The sequence below is a fragment of the Helianthus annuus genome, chromosome 16, assembly GCF_002127325.2.
Source record: "Helianthus annuus cultivar XRQ/B chromosome 16, HanXRQr2.0-SUNRISE, whole genome shotgun sequence".
NCBI lineage: Eukaryota > Viridiplantae > Streptophyta > Magnoliopsida > Asterales > Asteraceae > Helianthus > Helianthus annuus.
Genome location: NC_035448.2, coordinates 192,915,295 through 192,942,593, shown reverse-complemented (window position 1 = coordinate 192,942,593; position 27,299 = coordinate 192,915,295). Strand labels below are relative to the sequence as shown.

The 27,299-nt window shown below is 40.7% G+C and overlaps 3 long non-coding RNA genes across 3 annotated transcripts; all 3 read left to right on the top strand.

The window, feature by feature from the left end:
• The first annotated feature begins 3,315 nt into the window (after positions 1-3,315).
• On the top strand, positions 3,316-4,813 carry LOC110917622. The gene is made up of 3 exons (XR_002580706.2): positions 3,316-3,426; positions 4,060-4,147; positions 4,620-4,813. It is a non-coding gene; the product is annotated as an uncharacterized LOC110917622 (long non-coding RNA).
• Positions 4,814-8,931: 4,118 nt separating this feature from the next.
• LOC110917768 lies at positions 8,932-10,542 on the top strand. Its single transcript, XR_002580845.2, has 3 exons — positions 8,932-8,970; positions 9,525-9,581; positions 10,247-10,542. It is a non-coding gene; the product is annotated as an uncharacterized LOC110917768 (long non-coding RNA).
• A 3,884-nt stretch (positions 10,543-14,426) lies between these two features.
• Positions 14,427-27,042, top strand: LOC110915056. The gene is made up of 3 exons (XR_002578719.2): positions 14,427-14,555; positions 15,090-15,143; positions 26,825-27,042. It is a non-coding gene; the product is annotated as an uncharacterized LOC110915056 (long non-coding RNA).
• The last annotated feature ends 257 nt before the right edge of the window (positions 27,043-27,299 follow it).

Below are 27,299 nucleotides of genomic sequence, written 5' to 3'. Positions count from 1 at the left end.
AAATAATATGTTTAAAAGAAAGGGTACATATATATTGAAATGCTATTATGCTAAAAGGCAATATTTTATTTTATACACTTTTTTTTTCTTTTTGTCATATTATAAAACGCAACATTTTAATAATATGCTATAAGTCAACATTATCTCTTTATTTGTTGTTTAAGTTAAGTTATTTAATCTAAAACGCAATACAAACTGTTTCCTAATTATTCATGTCCAAAACATATAACGCAATACATCTTTATAATGCAATAAATGTTTTTTGTTGTTTTTATAACGCAAAAAAAATGACAATAAAAAAACTACTATTTTATACTCTTTCTAAAACGCAATGTTATAAAATAAAATAATAATAAATGGGGAAATGATAAGACAAAAAAAACTGATAGCTTAATGACAAAAGAAACTGATAAGAGAAAAAGCCTTAAAATGCCTTAAAAAGCCTTTTGGATTCCTGATAAAATACTGTATGATTGAACAATCAATTCAAAGAAAAAACAAAATATAATCATTTTTATTATTATGACACTTGATACCAATCCCTCTACCAATCTATTATATAAGAACAAAAACCCTAAATTATATTCACATTCCTCATACACCAAAATACCCAACCACAAACACACACAAAAAACCCTAAATGGCTAATCAACAACTCTCAGCTTGGTGGGTTCAAAGAGAACATATCGTTCTTGTGATATCCCACATCGGTTGTGAAGGGGAACGAAGGCTTCCTTATAAGGGGCTTGATACCTTCACCATCATGACGCGTTTTAAAGCCGTGAGGGGCGGACGCTGAGAGCGTGCTGGCTGCCAAAGCGGACAATATCATGGTGCGGTTACGCTGGGCTGTTACAGATGGTATCAGAGCCAGGGCCGGACCGGTGGTGCCAGGTCCCGCGAGGACGCTGGATCCCTTAAGGGGGGTGGATTGCGATATCCCACATCGGTTGTGAAGGGGAACGAAGGCTTCCTTATAAGGGGCTTGATACCTTCACCATCATGACGCGGTTTAAAGCCATGAGGGGCGGACGCTGAGAGCGTGCTGGCTGCCAAAGCGGACAATATCATGGTGCGGTTACGCTGGGCTGTTACAGTTCTTCAATTTCTTGATGGCAAAAAAAATAAAATAGCATTCCATTGCGTCTGTTCTTCAAAACTGCAATGAGAATGTGTTGAGAAGGATGAATGAAATAGGAATATACCACCTGCTTGTTACACAAATCAGACAGCAACACTATTCAGAATTTTACACAAAAGATATGGAAATCTAAATCAAACTGCAGTTCAAGAAACCAAAGTTACGTCTTGGGAGTTCATTGAGGAAACTTTCAAAATTTCAGTGACTTGGGACGATGGTGATGTGGAGATATACGACCCAAAGGACATATCTTCCAGTGAGGATATAACCTTTTTGAAGCACTTATTTGAAATACCAATCATCAACAACTCTGCAAGCAAATTTGCAGAGAAGCTTCAAAAGGCAGTAGTCTCGCAGGTTGAACTTTGGACGGAATTTGAAAGTGATGAGGAAATCCCTAATGGAAGCTTAGGGTACTCATCTGAAGAAGAAACAAACTTTGATCCAAGATGCTGATCTTGCTTGTAATTTTTATTTAATTTTGGGGTTGTTTAATCTTTGTTTTAAACTTTCATCATCTATAAAACGCAATATTTAAGATATCCACTTGCTGTTCATTTTTTAGTTTGATCCGTGTTATCATAAAATGCAATAATCAAAAAATTCCATTTGCATTATAATGTTGTATGTATAAAACGCAATAACAATAGATTGTTGTTATCATAAAACGTAATTAACCAAAAATAGCTGATATTATGTAGGATATAACAAAACGCAATAACAATAAGAGCTGAAACCTATACATCATAAAGCGCAATAATTTTTTTTCTTTTTTATTCTTATCAGAATTTTTATACATACTTACATTGTATTGCTAGAACCTATAGCATTAGAAGAAACCTTCTCTTTACATGTACGACTGTTATGTCCTTTTCCACCACATACACGGCACGATTTCTGGATCTTTGATGATTTCCAATATCAGCAAACCTATCTTTGCGACTAGGAGGCGGCGCAGCAACCATAACCTTATCCGCTTTATCAATATAACCTTTAATATGATCTCTGTAATGACACAGATCATCTAAATCCCCAACCAACCTATTAACCACATATTCATTTGCTACAACGATTTCTCTAAAAACTTTATCAACAACACTATTCCTACCAATTTCATCAAACCAAATATTGCAATGAATTGAGCCATTCGAAACAACATCTCTCATCCATCTTCTAAGAACATATCTTCTAGGAAAATTAGCTATATCGTCATACCATAGAACATAAATGCCACACCCCGATTTCCACGTGTATCACCGGTGGGCCCGATGGGGGATTACCGTGACGTAGTTGGCAACAATATAGTCAAACCACACAATATATAAATGCACAGCGGAAGCATAAAGATAAATATATTTCAACTATTGAATGTAATATCCAAGTATCACAATCGTCGAAATATAATCCACAGGGGATCAAAATAAGATAGAAAAATAATTGTTCAACAGATATTGGCATCCCAAGCTTGCGAGACTCTAACGATGCTAAGGTGTGGCCAGCCTATTATGCGTAGAACCTGCATTAATCTTTTTGGGGGAAAATACGTCAGTTTACACTGGTAAATACATTCAACCGACACTTTTGTAAAATGTTTAATAAAATTGATTTGAATGCACAAGGCACAAACTCTTTATAACTTAGGATAATTTATAATTAAATCTTGTTAAAGAATTACATGTTTACTATGCGTTCGGTCGCCCGGGTCGTGCCGGGTTTAAGGTTAATAGACACGCCACAAAGCATAAAGCCGTGGCGGGAAAACCAATGGTTATACCTTTAATAATATAGACACATTACGGGTGTACGCCTACACCCGTGTGTCGGGGTCATGGCCATTTCGTAAAATGATGCCAAGGATATCCGGGACATGGTCATTAAGCTCCCTGTAACACCCCAAAAACGGGTTTGGTAATTTAGACCCGGTTACTATTAAGAAATGGGTAACGTACCGTTAATGAGAAAAGTTAACCTGAAAAAAATGAGGATTAGCTAGGAATAATTAACCTAGTTGAGTATTGGTCTCGTTAGTAGTAAGCGGAGAGTTGTAGCCTTATTTGATTTAAACGAAACATGAGGGACCAAAGTGGGCTAACTTGAAAGTTGTTATATTAAATGAAAATAACACACACACACACACACATTTTCGTGTGTTCTGTACGTGATCAGGGAAGGTTCTAGAGAGCCAAACCCTAGTTCATCATATATCAACCAATTGAAGCATGAATCGAGGCTCAAATTCAAGAAGGAACATGAATTAACGATCACCCAAGTTAGGGGATCATAAGGTATGTTGAATTTTGATGTTTAATGAAGTTGAGAAATCTTGATGAACATCACAAGTAGTGATTTATGAATGAATTGTTTAGGTTATGGCCAAATTGACAATGTATGCTTGCTTAGGAACGAACCATAAGTGAAGATTTTGAGTAAATTGCTATAAATTGAGTATTTTGATGATTTACTACACCTAGCTAAGTGGGTTTATGTCTAATTCATGAAAGGGTATGAAATTGATTGTGAAAATGTGTAGTATGTGATGTGTACATGCATATAGATTGAGTATGGTATATAATTGTATGATGTTTACTTGTATTGATGAATGGAAGTGATAACTAGGAAGAAGAACATGAAATACTTGTACATTATGCTTAGGAGGTAGTACGCACACCAAGTGTTTGATGAAATGTCTAAAAGACAATAACAAGTGAAATTGTATGCAAGTAATGGGTAAATAGATATAATTCATGTGAAGATTATCTAGGGATGATGTTGAGTATACCTTATGCTTGTTTAAATGAATTAACGATGAGGAGTATGTTTCAAGTGGGTTGTATGTTAGATGTGAATTTGATATGGTTGTTCATATGTATGAGCATATATGCTAATAAGAATGTGAATGTAATGACATAAGTGTATAGGAATCATGTCAAGATGGATGGGAGCTTTGAAGGCTAACGGGCTAAGAGGACTCAATCAAGTAAGCGAACGAGAATACGGACGCGCAAGGTAAGTGCACCCCGAACTTACTCTTTAGTTGTTAATGTATTTATGATATGTGGTTATTGTTGAAGGCAATGTAAGAAGATATGGATTGATGCAAGTAGTAAGTTAAGTTTTTAATGGAATGGGTTAGAAGTGGTTAAGAAAAAGATTCGATTTGGTTTGGGTAAGAAAGGGAACTTACATAATGAAATTATGCTTGAATGAATAAGATGAGTTATGTATATTTGAGGACATGATCATGTGAATGGAAGCTAATGTACTAAACGCTTTTCTCTTGAGAATTAATGTGTAGTATAGGCAGGGTAACAAAGGATGTGAAGGTTGACTCCACAATCTGATGCGAGTAATCGAGTGGATGGATGAAGGGGCTAGTATAAGAAAAAGCATGAAATGTTGACGCGCTATTATGCTTGTGTTAAGATTTTTGTATTATGTCACCGGTTGCTAATAATGTGTTTGAATGTGGTGACTGCAGGCTATACATGTTTGGATGTTTCATCTAGAAGCGTACGCGGTTGAAGATCGAGTCAAGACACGGATTGTATGTGGGTGTATACGTAGTCACTTAATTGAGTCAAGTATGTTAGTTTTTGCATTAAATTATAAAAGAGATTAATGTATTTAAATGAAAGAAAGAATATCATGAAGGAAATTTCTAGTTATGTAGTGTCCGCTGCGAATCTTAGGTTAAAGCGTTTCAGGGCGTTACACTCCCAAAGGCGTAAAGCCAACAAAACCAATTTTTTTAAACGGGTCACATTGAAATCACCCGACTACTAATGAGTTGGGGTCAATTGCCCGACCAAGCGGTATTTTAAATACCATAACCCAAGCCCGTATAACGGAAAATAAGTTAAAAGTATTTACCTGAGCAAGTAATATCCTTAATAAACAAATGCAAGTTTCTTTTACTGGTCTCCTATTCTGGAACGAAGGTTTAAACAACCTATTAGAATCCTAACGGGTCTTTCAATTTAGCCTTAGCTTAGACCGGTCAGTTTCAAAGGATATATACGGTTTAGTCGCGTGAAAGGCGAAAACCGGGAATGGAATGTGGTTTGGACCCAACAAGTTTAAAGACTTGTTTTATATGGGTAATATAACCACACTCTGGATTTTGAGGTCAAAACAATAAGGTTTGACCCGTTTTGGCTAGTTTATGTAAACTAGTTACATAAACCGAACCGTGCGCGCAAAAGGCGTAACGGGTAACCGTAAGAGTCCTACACAAGTTTCCTAAGTCAATATGCTTTAAAGAGGTTGTGGTATCAGTAGGATACCTTCCATAATGCCCGCAACGAGTTTAATTCCATTATATGCCCCGTAGGGGTATTTCGGTCATTTTAAAGATTATAAAAGAGGTTTCTGTGACAACCCTCACTAAATCAGGTATCCGTACGACTTAATTAATAATTAATTACTGCTTAATTACTGTGCTTAATTGAAATTATGGATAAACTGCTACTTGAATACTGATACATGTACATGCTTGCATCATACTTTATTTGCTGTCACTCCATTATTTACATACTGAACTCTAGTGACAACCTTGATGCACAAAAGCACAGTAGCACAATGAACGGATAACCCATCAAACATGCTGATATAGCCAGCATCAGGCAGACACTGCCTCTAAGGCCTGTATGAGCCAGAGATAGTTTGCTACACTTGTAGAGAGTGTAGGGATATAAGGGTTTTAGAACTGCGTCACTAGGTATAAGTTACAGTGACCGGATGTGCCTAAAACGTACTCTAAGTACAAAATTCAGCACTTTAATTAAAAATTCAGCATTTAGCTAACTAATAAAGTGCCAAAACATGAGAAAAATATTACTAGACACTTTCCAAAGTGTCGGGAATAAGTTGTGTCACTAAAAATAGTATTAACGACGCTTTAAAGCTTTGTTAAGCACTTTAACGGATCATTATCCAACCGAACAACCAGACTTTACCCGGAACTTAAAAATATTGCCATTTACATTGTTTTTCTTTTTCTGAGCCAGTTAGGGTCCCCGAATACCCTAACACCCGCTATAATGCATAACACGCTAGTAACCGAGTAACCTCCAACTTAACTTAACTTAATCCTAACTAAATGGTTGAAATTGAACTAAGACCCCCCCCTCTAACCGAATTCGGTCCCCAAGGGACACCTTTGTCCTTCATTTGATTATTTAAATCCTAATGTCTAATATCAAGGGAACATGAAATCCTATGGTTAAACTTGTAGAGTTTGTCTATAAGTATGAGGATTAGTCCATCATTCATTTCACACACACAAACTCAACAAAACACTCTCTCCCTCTCCCTTGGAGCTCTCGGCCGAACACACCCACAAACATCCAACCATTTTCGAGTTTTGATCTTGCATTTCCAAGCACATACAAGTGTCAAGGATCTCATACAAAGGAGCTTGGTGCATTCGGATCGTGAAGGACCTCACCTCATTGCTTTTATCCACTCATTCTTCGACTAGTTTCTTCCCTAGCCTCGAGCTAGTAGTAAGTGACTTCAAACACACTCTTGATCTATCTTAAAGTGGTTAAAATGAACTTTGTCGGTTAAAATCTTTGAACTTACAAGAAGACATGCTAAAAGTTTACTAAAATGTTAAATGTGTTGGTTAAAAGCATAAGGGTCGTGTAAATCTTGTAAGACTTGTTTTGTGGTGATTATTTAGTGCCGATCTATGTTGTGGTAGCTCGGATCATCATCTAACCCGGATTGGTCATGTTCATGAATCATGACATAGAGTATGTTTAAGTGTAAAAAGGGGTTAAATGATGAACACTACCACTTACGAAGCATGAACTTGTGTAAAAACGATTTTACTTATGAAATAGTGTTCTAAACTAGTAGATCTACGGATCTACAAACGGTATTTTCAAAGAACCAAGTGTCAAAAGAAAACATATTTTAAAACCGGATCTTTCATGAACAAGTGTGATTTTTACACACACAAGTATGAAAACACTTGTGTAACACTAAGTTTCGACAAAGAACTATTTTTGTAAAATTCGACAAGAAGTTGTAAAGAAGAAATTCCTTTAAAAACGAGACTTTCAAGAAACCAAGTTGATTTATACCAAGATCCACTAAAAGTAATGGAAATTACTACATATTTTTGGACAAACCACAAGTTCATGTAATTTTTGCGATTTATATACATTTTGACTAGTTTGATGGTTGGATATTGTTATTGTTGAACGAGAAAATTGATTGGTTTGAATTTTAAAAGAAAATGATACGCTTGAAAGCGTGGCCACCTCCAGTTACAGGGGAAACTCTGGCGAAATTTTTCCAAAAACCTAACACTTGGAAATATTTTCACTACAAGTGTTATGAATATATTTCTAACCTGTTTTCAAAAATATAAATTTCGCCACGATTTTTATTACGACATTTCTAAGTGTCGGAGGTGGGATTTTTACAAAATAAAAACTTGATAAATATATATTTAGTATATATATTTTCATAACAACACTTGTGAATTTTTATGATTATTTTTGTGAACTATACAAATATTATTTTTAAGGTAAAAATAATATTACCAAAGAGTAACGATTCTAAAATAATACGAACGCCTTCACAATAATTATTTAAGTTACACCGGTAATTATTATTATTACCACCCGATCTTTAAACGTAACTTACGCATTTCTCGGAAAAATACTAATGAATGTATATTTTTAACAAGAATATTATTTTGGAGAAATTATGTGAAATGAAATATAATATTTTTGAGAAAAATATTTATATTTTGGAGAAAGGATTAAAATATATTTTAAGTGAGACTTAATAATATATTCCGAAGATACAGAAACGTACATGTATTAAGACCCCCATCATTGGGAAGGAAAATATTTACTAAATAATTACTAAGTGTAATTACGAAATAGTTGTCTAACTATTTCCCAAAGACATTAAACCTTAAACTAAGGCACGACCGTCCGTCTAATAGATTTAGTACGTGTAGGTCGTCGCTCAGCGGTTTGATCAGGAGATCTTCTTATTAGAGACGCACCACTGTGAGTTCATGTCCCCCTTTTACTCTTAACTGTTTTCAGTTTTCTAAACCGCGGGGGTGAAATACATGTTACTATGTTTACGAATACTTTTTACATGGTATGGTTAGCGTAAGGAGGGTTACTACATAGATCATGTGAGTGGGTAGGCGGAAACTTGAGGCCATTAATCCTCAGGGTAGGACCGAGGGACATGAGCGGTAGATCTATCTGGGTGTAGCGAGCCCAGCCCCAGGCCCAGCATAACGGACCTCGGGGTGACTTTGTGCCCAACGCATAAATCCGCTAGGTTTGAGTCTTCCTACTTGCACTTCACACATATCAATGGCCTTGCAAACCATTGGTGATCTCTTTTTCCTTATTTGCTACATACCAGGATTTTATACATACAAAGGTTTTACTTACTCACTTACACATGAACTCGCTCAACATTATTGTTGATTTTTCCAACTTACATGTATTTCGGTGTAACACCCCAAAAATGATAAATAATAAACAAAGAAATTAACTTGGTTAATGGAATTTATGATTTAATGATAACTAGTTAAGTAAAAAGGCTTAAGTTAAATACTCCCTCAAAGTTGGAGGGCTAAAGGTGTAACTAGTGAACAAAAGAGGTTAATTAAGAAAAAAATCAAAACAAAAACAAAGACACAGTGGGTGTGTCGTGCGAGCAAGGGGAGGAAGAAGGGGGAACCCAAAAACCCTAACTACTTGAATCAACAAATTGAGCCACAATTTGAAGGAAAATTCGATGCATGGGCCACTTTTTCTGAAAATCTAACCCTAACTAGTGAAGTGGTAAGTTTAATTTTCTGAAATTGTGATTTGTTGAATAAGGGGTCAAACCCAATTTCGATTTCTTGTGTTAAGTATGAGAAATTCGAGTTTGAATTGCTCCCTAGAACCAGAAACCATGTTGACTTCAGTTTGGTATGAAGATTTGAGTGAAAACCCATTTGAAGTTGTGATGATATGATTAGAGATGATGATGCATGTGTTTATTCTTGATGTAGTATGATGGATAAGGTTAATATATGCATAATGATGTTATAATAATCTGAATATTTGAGGAATTTATGTGTTTGAGATGTATTGCCATGATTTTAAAATTACTTGGTAGAGATGCGTTTGCTATGCTTGTATATGGTGCTAGTTAAGATTGTACGCACATAAGGTGTTCGATGAAATGCTTGAGCCGAATTGGTTATGAATGAACATGAGAAATTGTAGTTTTAATGATCTAATGATGGCATGAAATATGAATACGAATAATGAACGTTATAGTAATGATGTAAATGCGTAAAAGCAATGTATAATGTGAAAGCTAAACGTGAATGTGATGCACCTTATAGGGTCAAAGAAAAGAGGAGAATCAAGCCAAGCAAAGGCAATAGGAGCGCACAACTCCGGTAAGTTCTTATGAACTTCGTTTACTCTACTAGTGGATTTAGGAATAATATTAATGATAATATGAATTCGTACTATTTTCCGTTGTGGATTAAAATTGATTTAGATGTAAGGAATTATATCAAAGGGGGTTTAGAAGTTATGTTGTAACGAATGCGAAATAGCAAATCCATTGCGGATTTGGTTATGCTAACGAAGGTTATGATAAGTTATGCGAGTCGACCGGTTCTAGTTGAACAAATCGAATAAGAATAATGCTACCATCCGTTTCGAATGGGTGGTTTTGAATGCTATAACGAATGCTAGAAGTTTAATCCGTTATACGGATAGAAAGAAGAATTTATGTTGAAAGCAAATGACCCAACTAAACGGGTCGAATGTGTATGCTTAACTCTCATTGAGAGTGTTTATGCCAAACCCAAGTATTGGGTAGTCGAATGTGTATGCTTAACTCTCATTGAGAGTGTTTATGCCAAACCCAAGTATTTGGGTAGTCGAATGTGTATACTTAACTCTTATTGAGAGTGTTTATGCCATACCCAAGTATTTGGGTAGTCGAATGTGTAAAAAAAAAAAGATGAAAGCTCATATGCGGATGGAACTAAAACAAAGGAATTATAATTAACAAGTGTGATGACTAACTTTTAAGTATTGTTGTTGAATGTAGGTAAATCCTCAACTTAGGCGACTTGGCGAAATGGAGCGAGCACGTGTCCATGTCATGTTATCCCAAACGCTTCCGCTAACTTATGTTCATCTTTATGGTCCATAACTTGTTATTTTGTCCAACTTTGTTAGTAGTCGTACATTTGTAAAGCTTGTCGTCTTGCTTTGAGTAGTTTAATGTCAAACGGATTGTAGTATGTTGTTTAGTTTATTATGTTAAAAACAGGGGGCACGTTCGTTTTACGAACGGGTCATGCCGAATTTTTGTAAAAATTTTACCATGTATTACAAGTTGGTATTTTTCACGTCTATTAAATTACTCTAGTAAGTAATTTACCTTTTTGAGTTGTGAAAGATTCGTATATTTTAAAAGTTTATGTTTTCTAGCGTCTTTGGTTGTCATTTCTCCTAGACGCAAAAACGGACGTTACATTCGGGGAACTAAAGATCTGGCGCGGTATGTTATGTTTTCCCGCTGCACATGAGTTATGAGGCCATCCAAGTTTAAGGGATGTGACTTTTTCCTGGACGAGTCACAGTTCTTAAACTGTGTTTATTTCATGTTGATGTTTATGTCTTTCAAAACAATGTCTTTATGTTATCAGGTTGTAGTTTCCGTTGCATGAGTCAACGCCGTAAAACAATGTTATGTTACTTATGTTTTAAAACTTAAATGGATGATCTTGCATGGTTTTATTTCATATAGCTTTGTTATGATTAAGCTATGGTATTAAGAAGTCACACCAAAATTAACCACGCTTCCGCAAAGCCAGGGTGTGACAGCTTGGTATCAGAGCTCTGATCATAGCGAACTAGGATTCCTTCTCGAGTCTAGACTATGATCACTAGGGCTCTCACGAAAACATTTTTACACTGCATACCACTTAAGTCCAGATCCAAAACGCTTTTACAAACAAATGTTGAGCACATTTTATTTGTTAGTTATAGGCTCAGTCTGGGAGTAGGAGGCTCGGTTTGGGAGGCCGAGGCTCGGTCGGGAGACCGAGGTAGTTGTCTAGTGGGACTAGGGAGTCAGTCTGAGAGGCTGGGAAAATTGGCTAGTGGGACTAGGAAGAGCAGTCTGAGAGGCTGGGAGAATTGGCTAGTGGGACTAGGAAGAGCAGTCTGGGAGACTGGGAGGCTAGTGGGACTAGGAGAACTATTTGATTGCTTAATTGGTGACTAATGTGTTTACCTGATTGTATGATTGATTATTTGTGCATATTTGTGTTATACAGACACCATGGACTCATCAGGCACTGGTGATTCGGAGACTACAGGCCCTAGGCCCATTGTATCAGACGACCTAGAGTCTTCAGAGCATGAGATTCACACATCAGATGTTACTAGCATGGACGAGGATGACTTCCAGCCCTTTGCGTTACCCGATGCTGTCGACAAGCCCGCTGATGGCCCTTTTACTGGGGACCTACCGCTCGTGGAGATCCCTGCCCCGATACCACTTGCTTCATACCCTACTCTTGATATACTCCTCGACGCCGACGCTGATGACGACGTCCCTAGAGGATGATGTTCAGGGCGAGGCCCTTCTAGCTGCTGGTGATCTTTTGTTGCTCGCAGATGCTCCCGCTGAGGAGTCACCTGCTCACTCACCGGTCCCAGACTCTTTCGAGTCTGTGGCCTCCGCACCATCACACCCTCGGGATGCGCAACACTTTTCTCACGGTTCAGATCCTGATAGGGCATCCTCTGTTGCCCCTGCCCCGAGCTTTGCTTTCGATCACGATATTGAGGAGGATTCCGATCCTGTCTTTCCCCCTGAGTTCGACCCAGATCAGGACATAGAGTTTATACCCCTGGATCAGCCTATGGAGGACCCGGTTGACCCAGTTGACCTTGCTGACCCTGCGTTTGCTGACCACGCAGATTTTGAGATGGCGTTTGATGACCCCGAGCCTGCCATGGCCCCGAGCCGGTAACCGCGCTTGACCCTGTGTTTAAGCATGACCCTATTCATGCTGGTATACCCATTGTTGACCCTGTGATTGCTGATCTACCCGTTGATGATCACCCTGTTGATGCTCCACTTCTGGAAGGCGATCATGTTGTTGCTGCAGCTCAGGCTGATGCCCCTTTCATCGATGATGCACCTGTTGAACCTATTGTTGCTCCCCTACCTGATCCTGTTCCCCTGGAGCCCGATCATGCACTATTCGCGACCCATATTGATCCCCGTTATGCGCACACCCAGAATGGGTGGATTGACGCTGATGATGAGTTCCCACCTATTCCCCCACATACCACCGATGCACGTCACATTGATTCCTCTTTTTCGTTTGCTCAGTTCACACCTCCAGCTCGACCTGGAGAGGGTTCCTCGGCTCATCCCTTTGGACATGTGCCGACATCTATCCCAGTTGTGCCACAGTTTTCTACTGCTATTTCCCCTGTTCCTCCATTCTCTGTGCCACCTTTCGATCCAGCCAGTGAGCCATTTCTCTGGACGTCACCGCCTGTTATGCCGCCATCCGACCCCTACCATCCTTTCCATATGGGGTATTCTATTGAGGACGTTCTTATGTCGTTTGTTGTCCAGCAGGAGGCACTCACACGGCGTATACAGGAGCTCGAGAGAGCTCAGCCATCGCCGTGCCAGTGTCAGGGTCAGACTCACCCTGCTTCTTCGCAGCCCCCTCGACCGTTGCCACCGGACTCTGCTGCACGCCTTTTGGCACTAGAGCAGCAGATGGCATCCTGGTTGCATTCCCAGAGAGCCATGGAGAAGGACTGGCTCCATTTGCGACGTTTGTTTTATTCCCATTTTCCCCCTCCTCCACCGCCATCAGTATAGGGCATCTTTAGTACAGCATGGGTGGACATTGGTGAGAAGACGGCGATTGCTCTGACTACACAGCTACTTTTTGGAGACTGCATTCTGATTCTGACTTTTGTTGATCATGTATATGGGATGTATTGACACTGATTTGATATTCTTTTGGACTGGGGTGATGTAGCCCTTAGTCGATGATGATGTATGACACTATTATGTACATGTACACTTTACCATGTGGTCTCGATTTATAGCAATGCAATCGCAGTATTCTCATCATATGTGATGTTTTGATTGATTATTTATGTTTTATAACATGGGATGTTGTGTGATTGATATATTTATAACATGGGATGTTGTGTGATTGATATGATTGTAACATGGGATGTTATGTGATTGGTGTGTTTATAACATGAGATGTTATGTACTATTACTATCATTATATACGTACGCTTTACTATGGCCTGACCCACGTGAACTCATCTTTTAGAAGATGCCGCCGAGACGTCAAACGCCGATGCCTACCAATGAGGCAGAGCTTCAGCAAGTCATCGCTGCTGCCATCGCACAGTACGCCGCCTCTCTAGGAGGGACTAGTGGAAGTAATTCTGGCAATACTGGCAACAACAATCCACCTCATGGTAATACTAAATCATTAAGACATACCATGATCTAATTGGATATCTCTAGCAAAGATGCTAATGCCATTCATGTTGTAACGTATGTGCAGGGTGCACCTACAAGCAGTTTCTAGACTGCAAGCCTGTCCACTTTGATGGCACCGAAGGTGCTGTCGCTTTTGTTCGTTGGGCCGAGAAGACGGAATCTGTTCTCCGCATGAGCAAGTGTGCACCAGACCAGCAAGTCACCTACATTTCTGGGCTATTCTTGGATGGAGCCCTGTCCTGGTGGAATTTGCAAGTGCAGACTCTTGGAGAAGCCGCAGCCTACGCAATGACATGGACCGAACTGAAAGAGCTTATGCGTAAAAAGTATTGCTCTCGCGCTGAAATCCAAAGGTTGGAAACTGAATTCTGGCATTTAAAGATGGAAGGTCCGAAGATCGCAGAGTACGTTCAGAGGTTTCACGACCTGTCACATGTGGTACCTTATATGGTCACTCCAGAATTCAAGCGGATTGAGCGCTTCATTTGGGGATTAGCTCCTCAAATCATGTAACACCCCAAAACCTACAAGCATGTACATTATATAGTTAAATAAAAATATAAACCTAGTTAGAATGTAATTTGAAAGAATAACCTAAAAGAGAAGGTTTAGTTAATTAAAGACAAATTGTAGAAACTTGAGGGACCAAATAAGGGAATGGGGAAAGTGATTTTCTTAAAAATAAAATACTAACACACACCACACATACTTCAGTGTGTGTGTGTCGACTGAACCAAGGGGAAACAAACCCAAGCCCTCAAGTTCTACAAATTCAGCAAATTGAAGGAGAATTCTTGGTCCAAATCATTGCATGTTCGCATAAAAACGATCATCTAAGCTAGACAAACGAATGGTAAGTCGAATTCCATGATTTGGTAATTTTTCATGAATGGGTTTTGATTTAGTATGAAGCTTTCTTTGAAATTGATTATGAATGTATGTTGAAATTACCTTATAGAGGGCCAAATCATGTTTAATTTCTGATTTAGTTAAAGATTTATATAAAACCCACTTGCAAATGTGATGATAGGAAGAATTATAAAAGTTCTATGTTAATTGGTATGATGACTAGAATTGGTAGTGTTCATATCAACGGGTTGTTAGTTAGAAACAATTTATGAATGAAAGTTGCATAGAAAATTATTAGAATTTGATGTTCTTGATGAAGTTGATATGAAATGGTTAGGTTATGCTCATAATACTTGTACTCTATGCTTGATAGGTAGTACGCACGCCAAGTGTTTGTTAAAATGCTTGAAAGAAATAAATCTCATATTGATGCATTATTACATTGATTAGGACCTAGACAACCTTGAATGATAATGCATATCTTAAGAACGAATTTCAAATATGACATGAGATTAAAGTATGTGAATTCGGAATGTAGGAATAAAAGAAGAAAGTTCAAGTCAATCCGGGTCGCAAGCGAAGGACGGCAAAGGTAAGTTTGCTTACACAAGACTATTGGCATGTTCTATTATAGTACTTTATCAATTAATGGTTGAAGTTGTTTACTTGTAAGAAAGCTATTGTATTTCGATTGCATAACATAAATATGGGTCGAACGAGTTAGAAGGGTAATGTACCAAGTTAAGGACGAATTCATGTAGGTATGAAGATTAGAAAGGTTTACTTGTGTAACACCCCGTGTTTTCCCAGAAGTCAAAGTCAAAGTCAAGAGTTGACTGTTATTGGAATTAAAGATCAATAAAGATTAATTTCATTTTAGTTTCATTTTAATTTTCATATTATTTGGAGTAAGTGTTGTATAATCAAACTAATCGGCCGATAATCGAACTGTGAATCAACGACCGACTGTGAATGATAGGAAGTAACAATGCAATAAAGCTAGTCAATCAATAATCAAGCTAATCAAATCAATCATCGAACTCAAGTGTGGATAATTTTAATGCTTTTATACGTGTGTGTGTGTGCCTTACGTGTTACTTGTGCATGCTTACTTTATGTTAAAGTGTGTGGTGAATCAATCAAAATCAATCAAGAATCGAAGGATAATCAAACTCAATCGAAACCGACTTTGAAAATAGGTTGTAAGGATGCTTGTATGTTAGATATAGTAGTTGGGACTGAAAGTAATTTGAATAGAAACTCTATCCTACTCTACTCCTCAATCTATCGAAAATCGAAATATCAAAAATCGTCGCGAAACACTCAAAACCAGGCAAGCCGATCGAACAGGGCAACCTGATCGAACAGGCTAGCCGATCGAACAGGCTGTTCGATCGGGCAGCCGCTCGATCAGGGATGCTGTTCGATCAGCTAACCCCTTTCCACTTTTGGAAGCCTATAAATAGGGCTGTCCTTGTCAAGCTTTCCACTTTTGGAAAAGCTCTGACCGACCAGCCTTCTATTCTCGCCATTTCTCAGATTTCTCTCAAACCTGTAAGTATTTTACTCCAATCTTTGTACGTTTTTGATCCTTAATCGATTCTCCATCTTTCTATCTTTCAAAATCTGAATTCCAACCGTGAAATCACCAAGATCTAGGTGTTCTTGGGTGATGTCATCATGGTGTTCTTCAAGAACACTAAGTTTGGCATCATTCCACCATGAATAACTTAGATCTAACCGATTTCCACATGAACAACCTAAAATCTACCAAAGATCTTAACATTTCACGGTGGAAAAGGATTGAAAGACGGGTTTCCATCTATCTTTCAACTCTTTTACACTCAAACCGGCGAAAACGAAGCTTGAACCGACCTATAAATCATTCTAAACAAACACATGGTTCAAGATTCGGACTTCACCACGAGATTACCGATTACGAGTTAAACGTTAAACTTAGGTCCTTGAACGCTCCCTGACCGAGCTTGGGTGATTCCAGCCGAGTCAGTGAGTAAAGTAAAGGCTGAGGTTTTTATGTTTCAACTTGTGGTCCAACTATCTCTAAAACGTTAATAGAATAACGGGAAATAACCAAGTGCTAGGTGACGGACTAACCAGGTCAGAAGCTGGCCGAACGGTTAGGCTATTCGAACGAACAGCCCAACCGAACGATTACGCCAGCCGATCGACTAGGCTAATCGATCGACTAGCATCTGGGCCCACAAACTCATGAGGTGTAGTATTGACAGGGTTCTGTTCGATCGATCGAGCCACTCGATTGTAAACATTACTCATCGAATCATGAGATACTACACTTCAACGCTGAACCTTTTCGAAACATTGGAATGTCACCCGATCGAGCATGCCACCCGATCGAGTGACAACTTACCAAGTGTGCAATGCTAACCGATCGGTTGGACCAACCGATCGAACGGACTGTTCGATCGGCCAACTTGAAAGGTAATGCTGCAAAAACTTCAAAAATACAAACCATCATACACAAACACATCCTTCACATCAAAGGAAGAAACAATCCACTTGAAAGAACCAGCCGATCGAGCCAGCCGGCCGATCGAACGGGACGTTCGAACGGACTTTAACCCAATCGAACAGCCCACTCGATCGAACAGCCGTCCGATCGAGTGGTCTATCCGATCCAGTTCCACTGTTCACTTTTTCCGCATTACTCATGGTATTGTTATCGAACTATTCAGGCTAACCTATTCTCAGTGCTCCTCTCAATCCACAACCAACCACTGTGAGTATACTCGATCCCTTTTTGCTTTCAGCACTTTTGGGTGTTACATACGTAATCTATCAAATTCACAAACAACACAATCTATTTGAACGCTAACCTACTTGCATGTAATACTTGACTAAATGATTGCTGTTTATTATGTTTACACGTGGAGTGCTATCTGCCTGCTTTAGCAACGTAGTACTATAGTTTGGACTCAGCACCCGTTCACACGGGGGTTGCTAAGGACAATTACTTGCATGGATTACAGTGGTAATCATGTATTGCGAACTGTCTCGGACAGTCAACTCGAAGTCGTTGGTATCGATGGTCCCATGTTGATAATTTACATGCATCGTTTGCCCTTGTGTACGTGCTTGGTTATGCGTAAACTTTTCGAACTTTATATGCTATATCAAACTTGTGTACTCACCTTTACATTATATGTATTGACTGTTATTTTAACGTATGTGACAGGTGTTTAAGCTACTAGCGTGCTAGGGAAGCGAGGCAATAATAAGCTTCTAGGAGCCTGTGACCTTAGGACAGTGTCCACATACCTGCTCCAGGGCCATAATTCTCTGTAGATCTTGTACTGGCACCTGTAGTCAGTAAGATCTACAGTTAGCCGTCTAGAAGTCTTAAAACAATATTTAATTCGGTCTGTAATAATTAAGAATTTGAGTTGTCGGAACAGTTCCCATATTGTTTAGTTGATTTCTATGATAACTTGTTATTATTTGGGACACGGTATGGGACGTGTTATATAACTGAATTGTATGATAGTTGTTATGGAAACTTCTGAACAATCTGTTTCGCTCAGTGCCGCGCCCCGATGATTCCGCCATCGGTTGGGGTGTGACAGATTGGTATCAGAGCCATAACTATAGGGAATTAGGTTAGACACGATCTAGTCCGGATCGCTGTCTTAGAGACCTAGACTATAGCTAGGAACCAAGAGACCAAGTTTATGTGCTTATTTTATGTTGTTCCCTTCTATTCTATCATTACATCCGAACTCCGAGCCAAATTTTGTAGTTTGGACGGGATTAGGAGTGAAACCCGCGAATTCCTGCCTAAATTACAAATTTTTGCCAATTACTTTGTGCAAATTTCTATCAACAAACGGGGGAGAATTATACCAAATTAGGGCTGAAACCCGTAATTTGATGAAAACTTTCCTCTAAATTTTCTTAAAACAAGGAAGAAATTGCTGAGCTAGGGGTGAAACCCTAACCTTGGCAGTTATTCCAACTTTATTTTATCTCGCCAAGGCAATTGACGGACTCCAACGACCTGAACTCACGAGTATGGCCTAGAATGCGCGTGCATAATGCCCAAGAATCGAGGCAGAAACATGTCCCCTAGAGTCGAAAGTGACGACAAGTCAACTGTGAATAGTTAAGTTGCCATGGTTAGTCAAAGTCTAGTAGCCGCAGACAATCCATTTTCCGATTTTGAGTGTTGCTTCGTTGATTTTATATGATTTACCTGTTTACGTGTTTTAAAGATTCGTTGATTGCTCCATTTGTTATCAATCTGCGTGACTTTTGTTGCTATCCTATCTCGATTCAAACCCCTGTTGATGTGATCTAAACGAAACCAGTGTGCTATGCTACGCTATACGACTAAGTTAGACGATACCATGTGATGCTATCCGATATGCAAAACGAACGACACTCGACTTGTGGTTATAGGTTTCTGTTTTCTGACAGCCTCTGTGATAAAATTTCGTACGTGTTTAGGGAATTAAGTGCTCTATTTGCTTAATTGCTTATGTGCCCTAATTGCTTCTGTGCTTATGTGCCTCTATGATGATGTGCTTATGTGTTTATATGTGTTACGTGACGTGAGATGCGACGTGATTCTAAGCTTTAGTAAACTAAGACGTGCGAGATTCGAATTCGTTGTGTTGAGCCCTATGGCGATGTCTATTGCAGACCATGTCGTCATCATCAAGAACTCGCCAAAACCTTTCCCGTCAGGAAAAGAGAGACCGACGTCTCGCCAAGCTCATCTCAAGGTCTGTAGCGAAAGCTGTCAGCGAGGTGTACGAAAACACAAGCAAGTCGTCGGAAGAATCCCGAACCCTCACTGAATCCAGCAAAGCTCCGTTCAGTTTCAAGCAATTTAAGGCGTGTGGACCGAAGGAGTTCACCGGTGAAGAGGGCCCTACAGGCTTATTTCACTGGTTTGACTCAGTGGAAGTTACCCTTCGTCAAAGCGGATGCCCGGATCATCTTCGAACTCTCAATGCTACCGGTGTCTTCCAGTCGCGGGCATTGGACTGGTGGACAGCCGAAAGGAATAAGCGCGGGAACGACGCTGCCTACGAGCTGACGTGGGAGGAACTGAAGGCTATCATGCTGGACGAGTTCTGTCCTCCCCACGAACGCCAAAAGTTGGAGGATGAGTTCTGGACCATCAAGCAGAAGGAGGGCGACAACGCTGGTCTCACCGCCCGTTTCAAACAACTGAGCATTATCTGTCCAGACCAGGTCAAGACTCCCGAGATGACCATCAAGAAATACATCCATGCTCTTCCGGATTGTGTTGCAGATTTTGTGTTCGCCGCCAAACCCGCATCAATCGAGGAAACCTACCTACTCGCTGCCGAGATTAATGACAAGCGAGTTAAGGCTGGTATCTGGGATAAGCCATCCAAGTCGTTGCATCAAGTTACTACCGCATCAACCGACAACCCTACTGCTCAAGCCTCCAAGTCCTCAAGAAGAAGAAAGAAGAACAAGAGTTGCGCCGCCGCAACCAATGCTGCTCCTCTTCAGTCAGTACCGCCCCAACAGCAACAACCACAGCGCACTGCGCCAGTGATCAATGCGCCGCCGGCTAAGCGTGCGTACACCGGCCCCCACCCACTCTGTGCTACATGTTCTTATCATCACCCGGTGGGTGTGGCCTGCCGTTACTGTGCCCACTGCAACGTTTACGGGCATTTCACTGCAAATTGCCGCTATGGTCCTCGTCAAACGCAAGCTCAAGCCGCTGTTAACCAAGCCCTGCTACCTGCTCCTCAAGCTCCTCAAGCTGCACAGGCCCCGGCAAACAATATTCGGACCTGCTTTGTATGTGGTGACCCTAACCACTTCGCAAGCCGGTGCCCGAACAGAGTGGTGAAACAAGAAGCTCAACAACCCCAGCAACAACAACAGCAGCCTCAACAACAAGCCGCTCACGCCAGAACTTTCAACATCAACGCACGCCAGGCTCAAGCTGACAACAACGTGGTCAATGGTACGTTCCTCGTGAATGGTATATATGCATCATGTTTGTTTGATACTGGAGCCGATAACTGCTTTGTGTCATTTGAATTTGAAAGCTTCTTAGACGTAAGCGCTCTTATCTTTCGTCACCCTTCGAAGTAGAAGTCGCTACCGGAAGAACCATTGCTGTAAACTCTGTGCTCCGTGATTGTACTCTCGAGCTCAACAATCATATATTTCCGATTAATCTCATTCCAATGCAGCTCGGAAGTTTCGATGTCATAGTAGGCATGGACTTTCTTCGTGAAAACCATGCTGAAGTGGTGTGTTCCGATAAGATGATTCGTTTTGTGCTAGCTAGTGGTGATATTCTATGTGTTTATGGTGAAACTACTGCAAAAGATCTCAAGCTCATGTCATGTCTTCAAGCTCGCAAATATCTCCGCAAGGAATATCGAGCCTTCTTGGCCAACATTGTCGTAGCAGAGACGGACAAGAAAAGGAAAGTTGAAGTTAAGGATGTTCCCGTTGTCCGAGAATTTCCTCAGGTGTTCCCTGATGATCTTCCTGGATTACCTCCAAGTCGTGATATCGACTTTCGAATCGACCTTATTCCAGGAGCCAACCCAGTGGCCAAAGCTCCGTATCGACTCGCTCCATCTGAGATGCGAGAACTCTCAAACCAACTCCAAGAGTTACTTGAAAAAGGCTTCATTCGCCCGAGCACTTCTCCATGGGGCGCACCAGTCCTTTTCGTCAAAAAGAAGGATGGGTCGTTCCGAATGTGCATCGATTACCGGGAATTGAACAAGCTGACCATCAAGAACCGATACCCCTTACCAAGAATCGATGATCTGTTTGACCAATTACAAGGTGCTCAGTGTTTCTCCAAGATTGATCTACGTTCAGGCTACCATCAGTTACGGATTCAAGAGGAAGACATACCCAAAACCGCTTTTCGAACCCGATACGGCCACTACGAATTTGTTGTCATGCCTTTTGGTTTGACCAACGCACCCGCGGTCTTTATGGATCTGATGAATCGCGTGTGTAAACCGTTCTTAGACCGTTTCGTCATTGTATTTATCGACGATGTCCTGATCTATTCCAGATCGAGGGCCGAACATGCGCAGCATTTGCGATTGGTTCTCGAGTTGCTTCAGGGAAACCAACTCTACGCCAAGTTCTCCAAGTGTGAGTTCTGGTTGGAGGAAGTTCAATTTCTGGGTCACATTGTGAATAGTCGGGGTATACACGTTGATCCTGCAAAGATTGAGGCAGTCAAGGGATGGGTTACGCCAAAGAATCCGTCAGAAGTTCGCTCTTTTCTCGGATTAGCCGGTTACTACCGGCGATTCATCGAAGGGTTCTCAAAGATTGCTGTACCGCTTACCTCCCTTACTCATAAAGACAAGCCTTTTGTGTGGGGAACCGCGCAGGAGACTGCTTTCCAAACCCTCAAACACATGCTGTGCCATGCACCAGTTCTTACACTGCCGGACGGAAGCGATGACTTCGTTGTCTATTGTGATGCTTCAAACCTTGGACTTGGCTGTGTTCTCATGCAACGAGACAAGGTTATAGCTTACGCATCTCGACAGCTCAAAATCCACGAGAAGAACTATACAACCCATGACCTTGAGCTAGGCGCAGTTGTCTTTGCCTTAAAGATTTGGCGACACTACCTGTATGGTACAAGGTGTACGATCTTCACCGATCACAAGAGCCTACAACATATCTTTAACCAGAGAGAACTCAATATGCGTCAACGCCGATGGGTAGAACTTCTCAACGATTACGACTGTGAGATCCGTTATCACCCAGGCAAGGCGAATGTAGTTGCAGACGCCCTCAGCAGAAAGAATTACGTGATAGGTGTTCGAAACATCCAGGCTCAGTATAACCTCGAAGCTCTCATCCGCGAAGCACAACACGCTTGCTTTAACGAGCGTACGTTGAAGAAAGAACGAATCTATCACGATGGAACTCAGCTCGTGAGCAAAGCCAACGGGATATTCTATTATCTGGACCGAATCTGGGTTCCGAGGAGGACAGATTTGCGAAAGATCATCATGAACGAAGCCCACAAATCACGATATTCCATTCATCCCGGTGCGGACAAAATGTACCAGGACCTTCGCTACAAGTACTGGTGGCCTGGGATGAAAAGGGATATTGCTCTATACGTTGGTAGCTGTTTAACTTGTGCAAGAGTCAAGGCTGAACACCAAAGACCTTCAGGCTTACTCGAACAACCGCCGATACCCGTATGGAAGTGGGAAAGCATAGCTATGGATTTCATAACTAAGCTTCCGACCACGCCATCAAGTCACGACAGTATTTGGGTTATAGTCGACCGTCTAACCAAATCAGCCCACTTTCTGCCAATACGAGAAGACTATAAGGTGGCCAAGTTAGCCCAAATCTACACCGACGAGATCATTAAGAATCATGGTACGCCTCGAGACATCATTTCTGATCGCGATGCTCGGTTTACATCGAGATTGTGGGAAACTTTTCAAGCAGCTCTTGGTACGACGCTGAATTTGAGTACCGCATTCCACCCGCAAACCGACGGGCAGACTGAAAGAACGATTCGTACTATTGAAGACATGCTCCGTGCGTGTGTTATCGATTTTGGTGGTAGTTGGAGCAAACACCTACCGTTGGTCGAATTTTCGTACAATAATAGCTATCACTCCAGCATCGAAATGGCACCTTTCGAAGCCTTGTATGGTAGGAGATGTCGCTCGCCTATTGTATGGCACGAGGTCGGTCATTCACAATTGACTGGGCCCGAGATTCTGCAAGAAACGACTGACAAGATCCACCAGATAAGGGAAAACTTGGTGAAGGCCCGGGACAGACAAAAGATGTACGCCGATAAACGACGCAAGCCCCGCGAATTTGCAGTTGGCGACTACGTACTCCTAAAGGTATCACCTTGGAAGGGAGTAGTCCGATTCGGCAAAAGAGGGAAACTTGCGCCTCGATTTGTTGGACCTTTTAAGATTCTGGAAAGGATCGGTAAAGTTGCCTACAAACTCGAATTACCGGAGGAACTCAGCAATGTCCACCCGACTTTCCATATTTCAAACCTTCGAAAATGCGTAGCCGACCACGACGCAATAATACCACTCGACGATCTTCAGGTCAACGAGACGCTACACTTCGTGGAAAAGCCTGTCGAAATCATGGACCGACAGACCAAGCAACTCAGACGCTCTCGCATTCCTATTGTAAAAGTACGATGGGAAGGCAAACGAGGCGCGGAGTTCACTTGGGAACTCGAAAGTGACATGAAGGCCAAGTACCCGCAGTTATTCAGATAGATCTGAAGCATCAAATTGGTAAAATCACACGGCGATGTACGGTTCTCGGCCTAATTTCGGGACGAAATTCCCTAAAGGAGGGGAGACTGTAACACCCCGTGTTTTCCCAGAAGTCAAAGTCAAAGTCAAGAGTTGACTGTTATTGGAATTAAAGATCAATAAAGATTAATTTCATTTTAGTTTCATTTTGATTTTCATATTATTTGGAGTAAGTGTTGTATAATCAAACTAATCGGCCGATAATCGAACTGTGAATCAACGACCGACTGTGAATGATAGGAAGTAACAATGCAATAAAGCTAGTCAATCAATAATCAAGCTAATCAAATCAATCATCGAACTCAAGTGTGGATAATTTTAATGCTTTTATACGTGTGTGTGTGCCTTACGTGTTACTTGTGCATGCTTACTTTATGTTAAAGTGTGTGGTGAATCAATCAAAATCAATCAAGAATCGAAGGATAATCAAACTCAATCGAAACCGACTTTGAAAATAGGTTGTAAGGATGCTTGTATGTTAGATATAGTAGTTGGGACTGAAAGTAATTTGAATAGAAACTCTATCCTACTCTACTCCTCAATCTATCGAAATCGAAATATCAAAAATTGTCGCGAAACACTCAAAACCAGGCAAGCCGATCGAACAGGGCAACCTGATCGAACAGGCTAGCCGATCGAACAGGCTGTTCGATCGGGCAGCCGCTCGATCAGGGATGCTGTTCGATCAGCTAACCCCTTTCCACTTTTGGAAGCCTATAAATAGGGCTGTCCTTGTCAAGCTTTCCACTTTTGGAAAAGCTCTGACCGACCAGCCTTCTATTCTCGCCATTTCTCAGATTTCTCTCAAACCTGTAAGTATTTTACTCCAATCTTTGTACGTTTTTGATCCTTAATCGATTCTCCATCTTTCTATCTTTCAAAATCTGAATTCCAACCGTGAAATCACCAAGATCTAGGTGTTCTTGGGTGATGTCATCATGGTGTTCTTCAAGAACACTAAGTTTGGCATCATTCCACCATGAATAACTTAGATCTAACCGATTTCCACATGAACAACCTAAAATCTACCAAAGATCTTAACATTTCACGGTGGAAAAGGATTGAAAGACGGGTTTCCATCTATCTTTCAACTCTTTTACACTCAAACCGGCGAAAACGAAGCTTGAACCGACCTATAAATCATTCTAAACAAACACATGGTTCAAGATTCGGACTTCACCACGAGATTACCGATTACGAGTTAAACGTTAAACTTAGGTCCTTGAACGCTCCCTGACCGAGCTTGGGTGATTCCAGCCGAGTCAGTGAGTAAAGTAAAGGCTGAGGTTTTTATGTTTCAACTTGTGGTCCAACTATCTCTAAAACGTTAATAGAATAACGGGAAATAACCAAGTGCTAGGTGACGGACTAACCAGGTCAGAAGCTGGCCGAACGGTTAGGCTATTCGAACGAACAGCCCAACCGAACGATTACGCCAGCCGATCGACTAGGCTAATCGATCGACTAGCATCTGGGCCCACAAACTCATGAGGTGTAGTATTGACAGGGTTCTGTTCGATCGATCGAGCCACTCGATTGTAAACATTACTCATCGAATCATGAGATACTACACTTCAACGCTGAACCTTTTCGAAACATTGGAATGTCACCCGATCGAGCATGCCACCCGATCGAGTGACAACTTACCAAGTGTGCAATGCTAACCGATCGGTTGGACCAACCGATCGAACGGACTGTTCGATCGGCCAACTTGAAAGGTAATGCTGCAAAAACTTCAAAAATACAAACCATCATACACAAACACATCCTTCACATCAAAGGAAGAAACAATCCACTTGAAAGAACCAGCCGATCGAGCCAGCCGGCCGATCGAACGGGACGTTCGAACGGACTTTAACCCAATCGAACAGCCCACTCGATCGAACAGCCGTCCGATCGAGTGGTCTATCCGATCCAGTTCCACTGTTCACTTTTTCCGCATTACTCATGGTATTGTTATCGAACTATTCAGGCTAACCTATTCTCAGTGCTCCTCTCAATCCACAACCAACCACTGTGAGTATACTCGATCCCTTTTTGCTTTCAGCACTTTTGGGTGTTACATACGTAATCTATCAAATTCACAAACAACACAATCTATTTGAACGCTAACCTACTTGCATGTAATACTTGACTAAATGATTGCTGTTTATTATGTTTACACGTGGAGTGCTATCTGCCTGCTTTAGCAACGTAGTACTATAGTTTGGACTCAGCACCCGTTCACACGGGGGTTGCTAAGGACAATTACTTGCATGGATTACAGTGGTAATCATGTATTGCGAACTGTCTCGGACAGTCAACTCGAAGTCGTTGGTATCGATGGTCCCATGTTGATAATTTACATGCATCGTTTGCCCTTGTGTACGTGCTTGGTTATGCGTAAACTTTTCGAACTTTATATGCTATATCAAACTTGTGTACTCACCTTTACATTATATGTATTGACTGTTATTTTAACGTATGTGATAGGTGTTTAAGCTACTAGCGTGCTAGGGAAGCGAGGCAATAATAAGCTTCTAGGAGCCTGTGACCTTAGGACAGTGTCCACATACCTGCTCCAGGGCCATAATTCTCTGTAGATCTTGTACTGGCACCTGTAGTCAGTAAGATCTACAGTTAGCCGTCTAGAAGTCTTAAAACAATATTTAATTCGGTCTGTAATAATTAAGAATTTGAGTTGTCGGAACAGTTCCCATATTGTTTAGTTGATTTCTATGATAACTTGTTATTATTTGGGACACGGTATGGGACGTGTTATATAACTGAATTGTATGATAGTTGTTATGGAAACTTCTGAACAATCTGTTTCGCTCAGTGCCGCGCCCCGATGATTCCGCCATCGGTTGGGGTGTGACAACTTGAGATGCATGTTTGTAATTGATGTCGTATGAATTCTTTGTTTCTTTGTAATAAAGACGGCTAACGGTTTGGTTGAATATAGGTAAAGCAACTTGCTAAATGGCGTCGCTTGGATCGAACACCCTCATGATGCACGCTTCCGCAAGGATATTAGCTTCGGTTAAAACTTTTGTTAAATGTACTTTTTGGTAAAACGGGTCTTTTGTAAGTAACAAAACTTGGTCGTTGTTAGTGGTCGAACTCGTAGTCGAAGACAATGTTAGTTATTTATCAAATGTTGGGTTGTAAGCTATTTTAATATCTCCTAGTTAATTATGCTATGGTAAAATGCAGAATTTTCACTTATGAATTATTTGACCCGTTTGGTATTTTTGTCGAATGAAGCTCGTTAGTGTCTTTTTAAGTTTTAGACCTTACAAGTTGGTATCAGAGCCTAGGTTTGAGGGATTCGAGTAGGTGATGGTGCTCGAACTCAAACCGAAAGCTCTTGTGAAAGTGTGTTCGTTCCAAAGCGCCGCGCAAGTAAGTAATTTAAGGACTTTATGTTTGTAGATAGA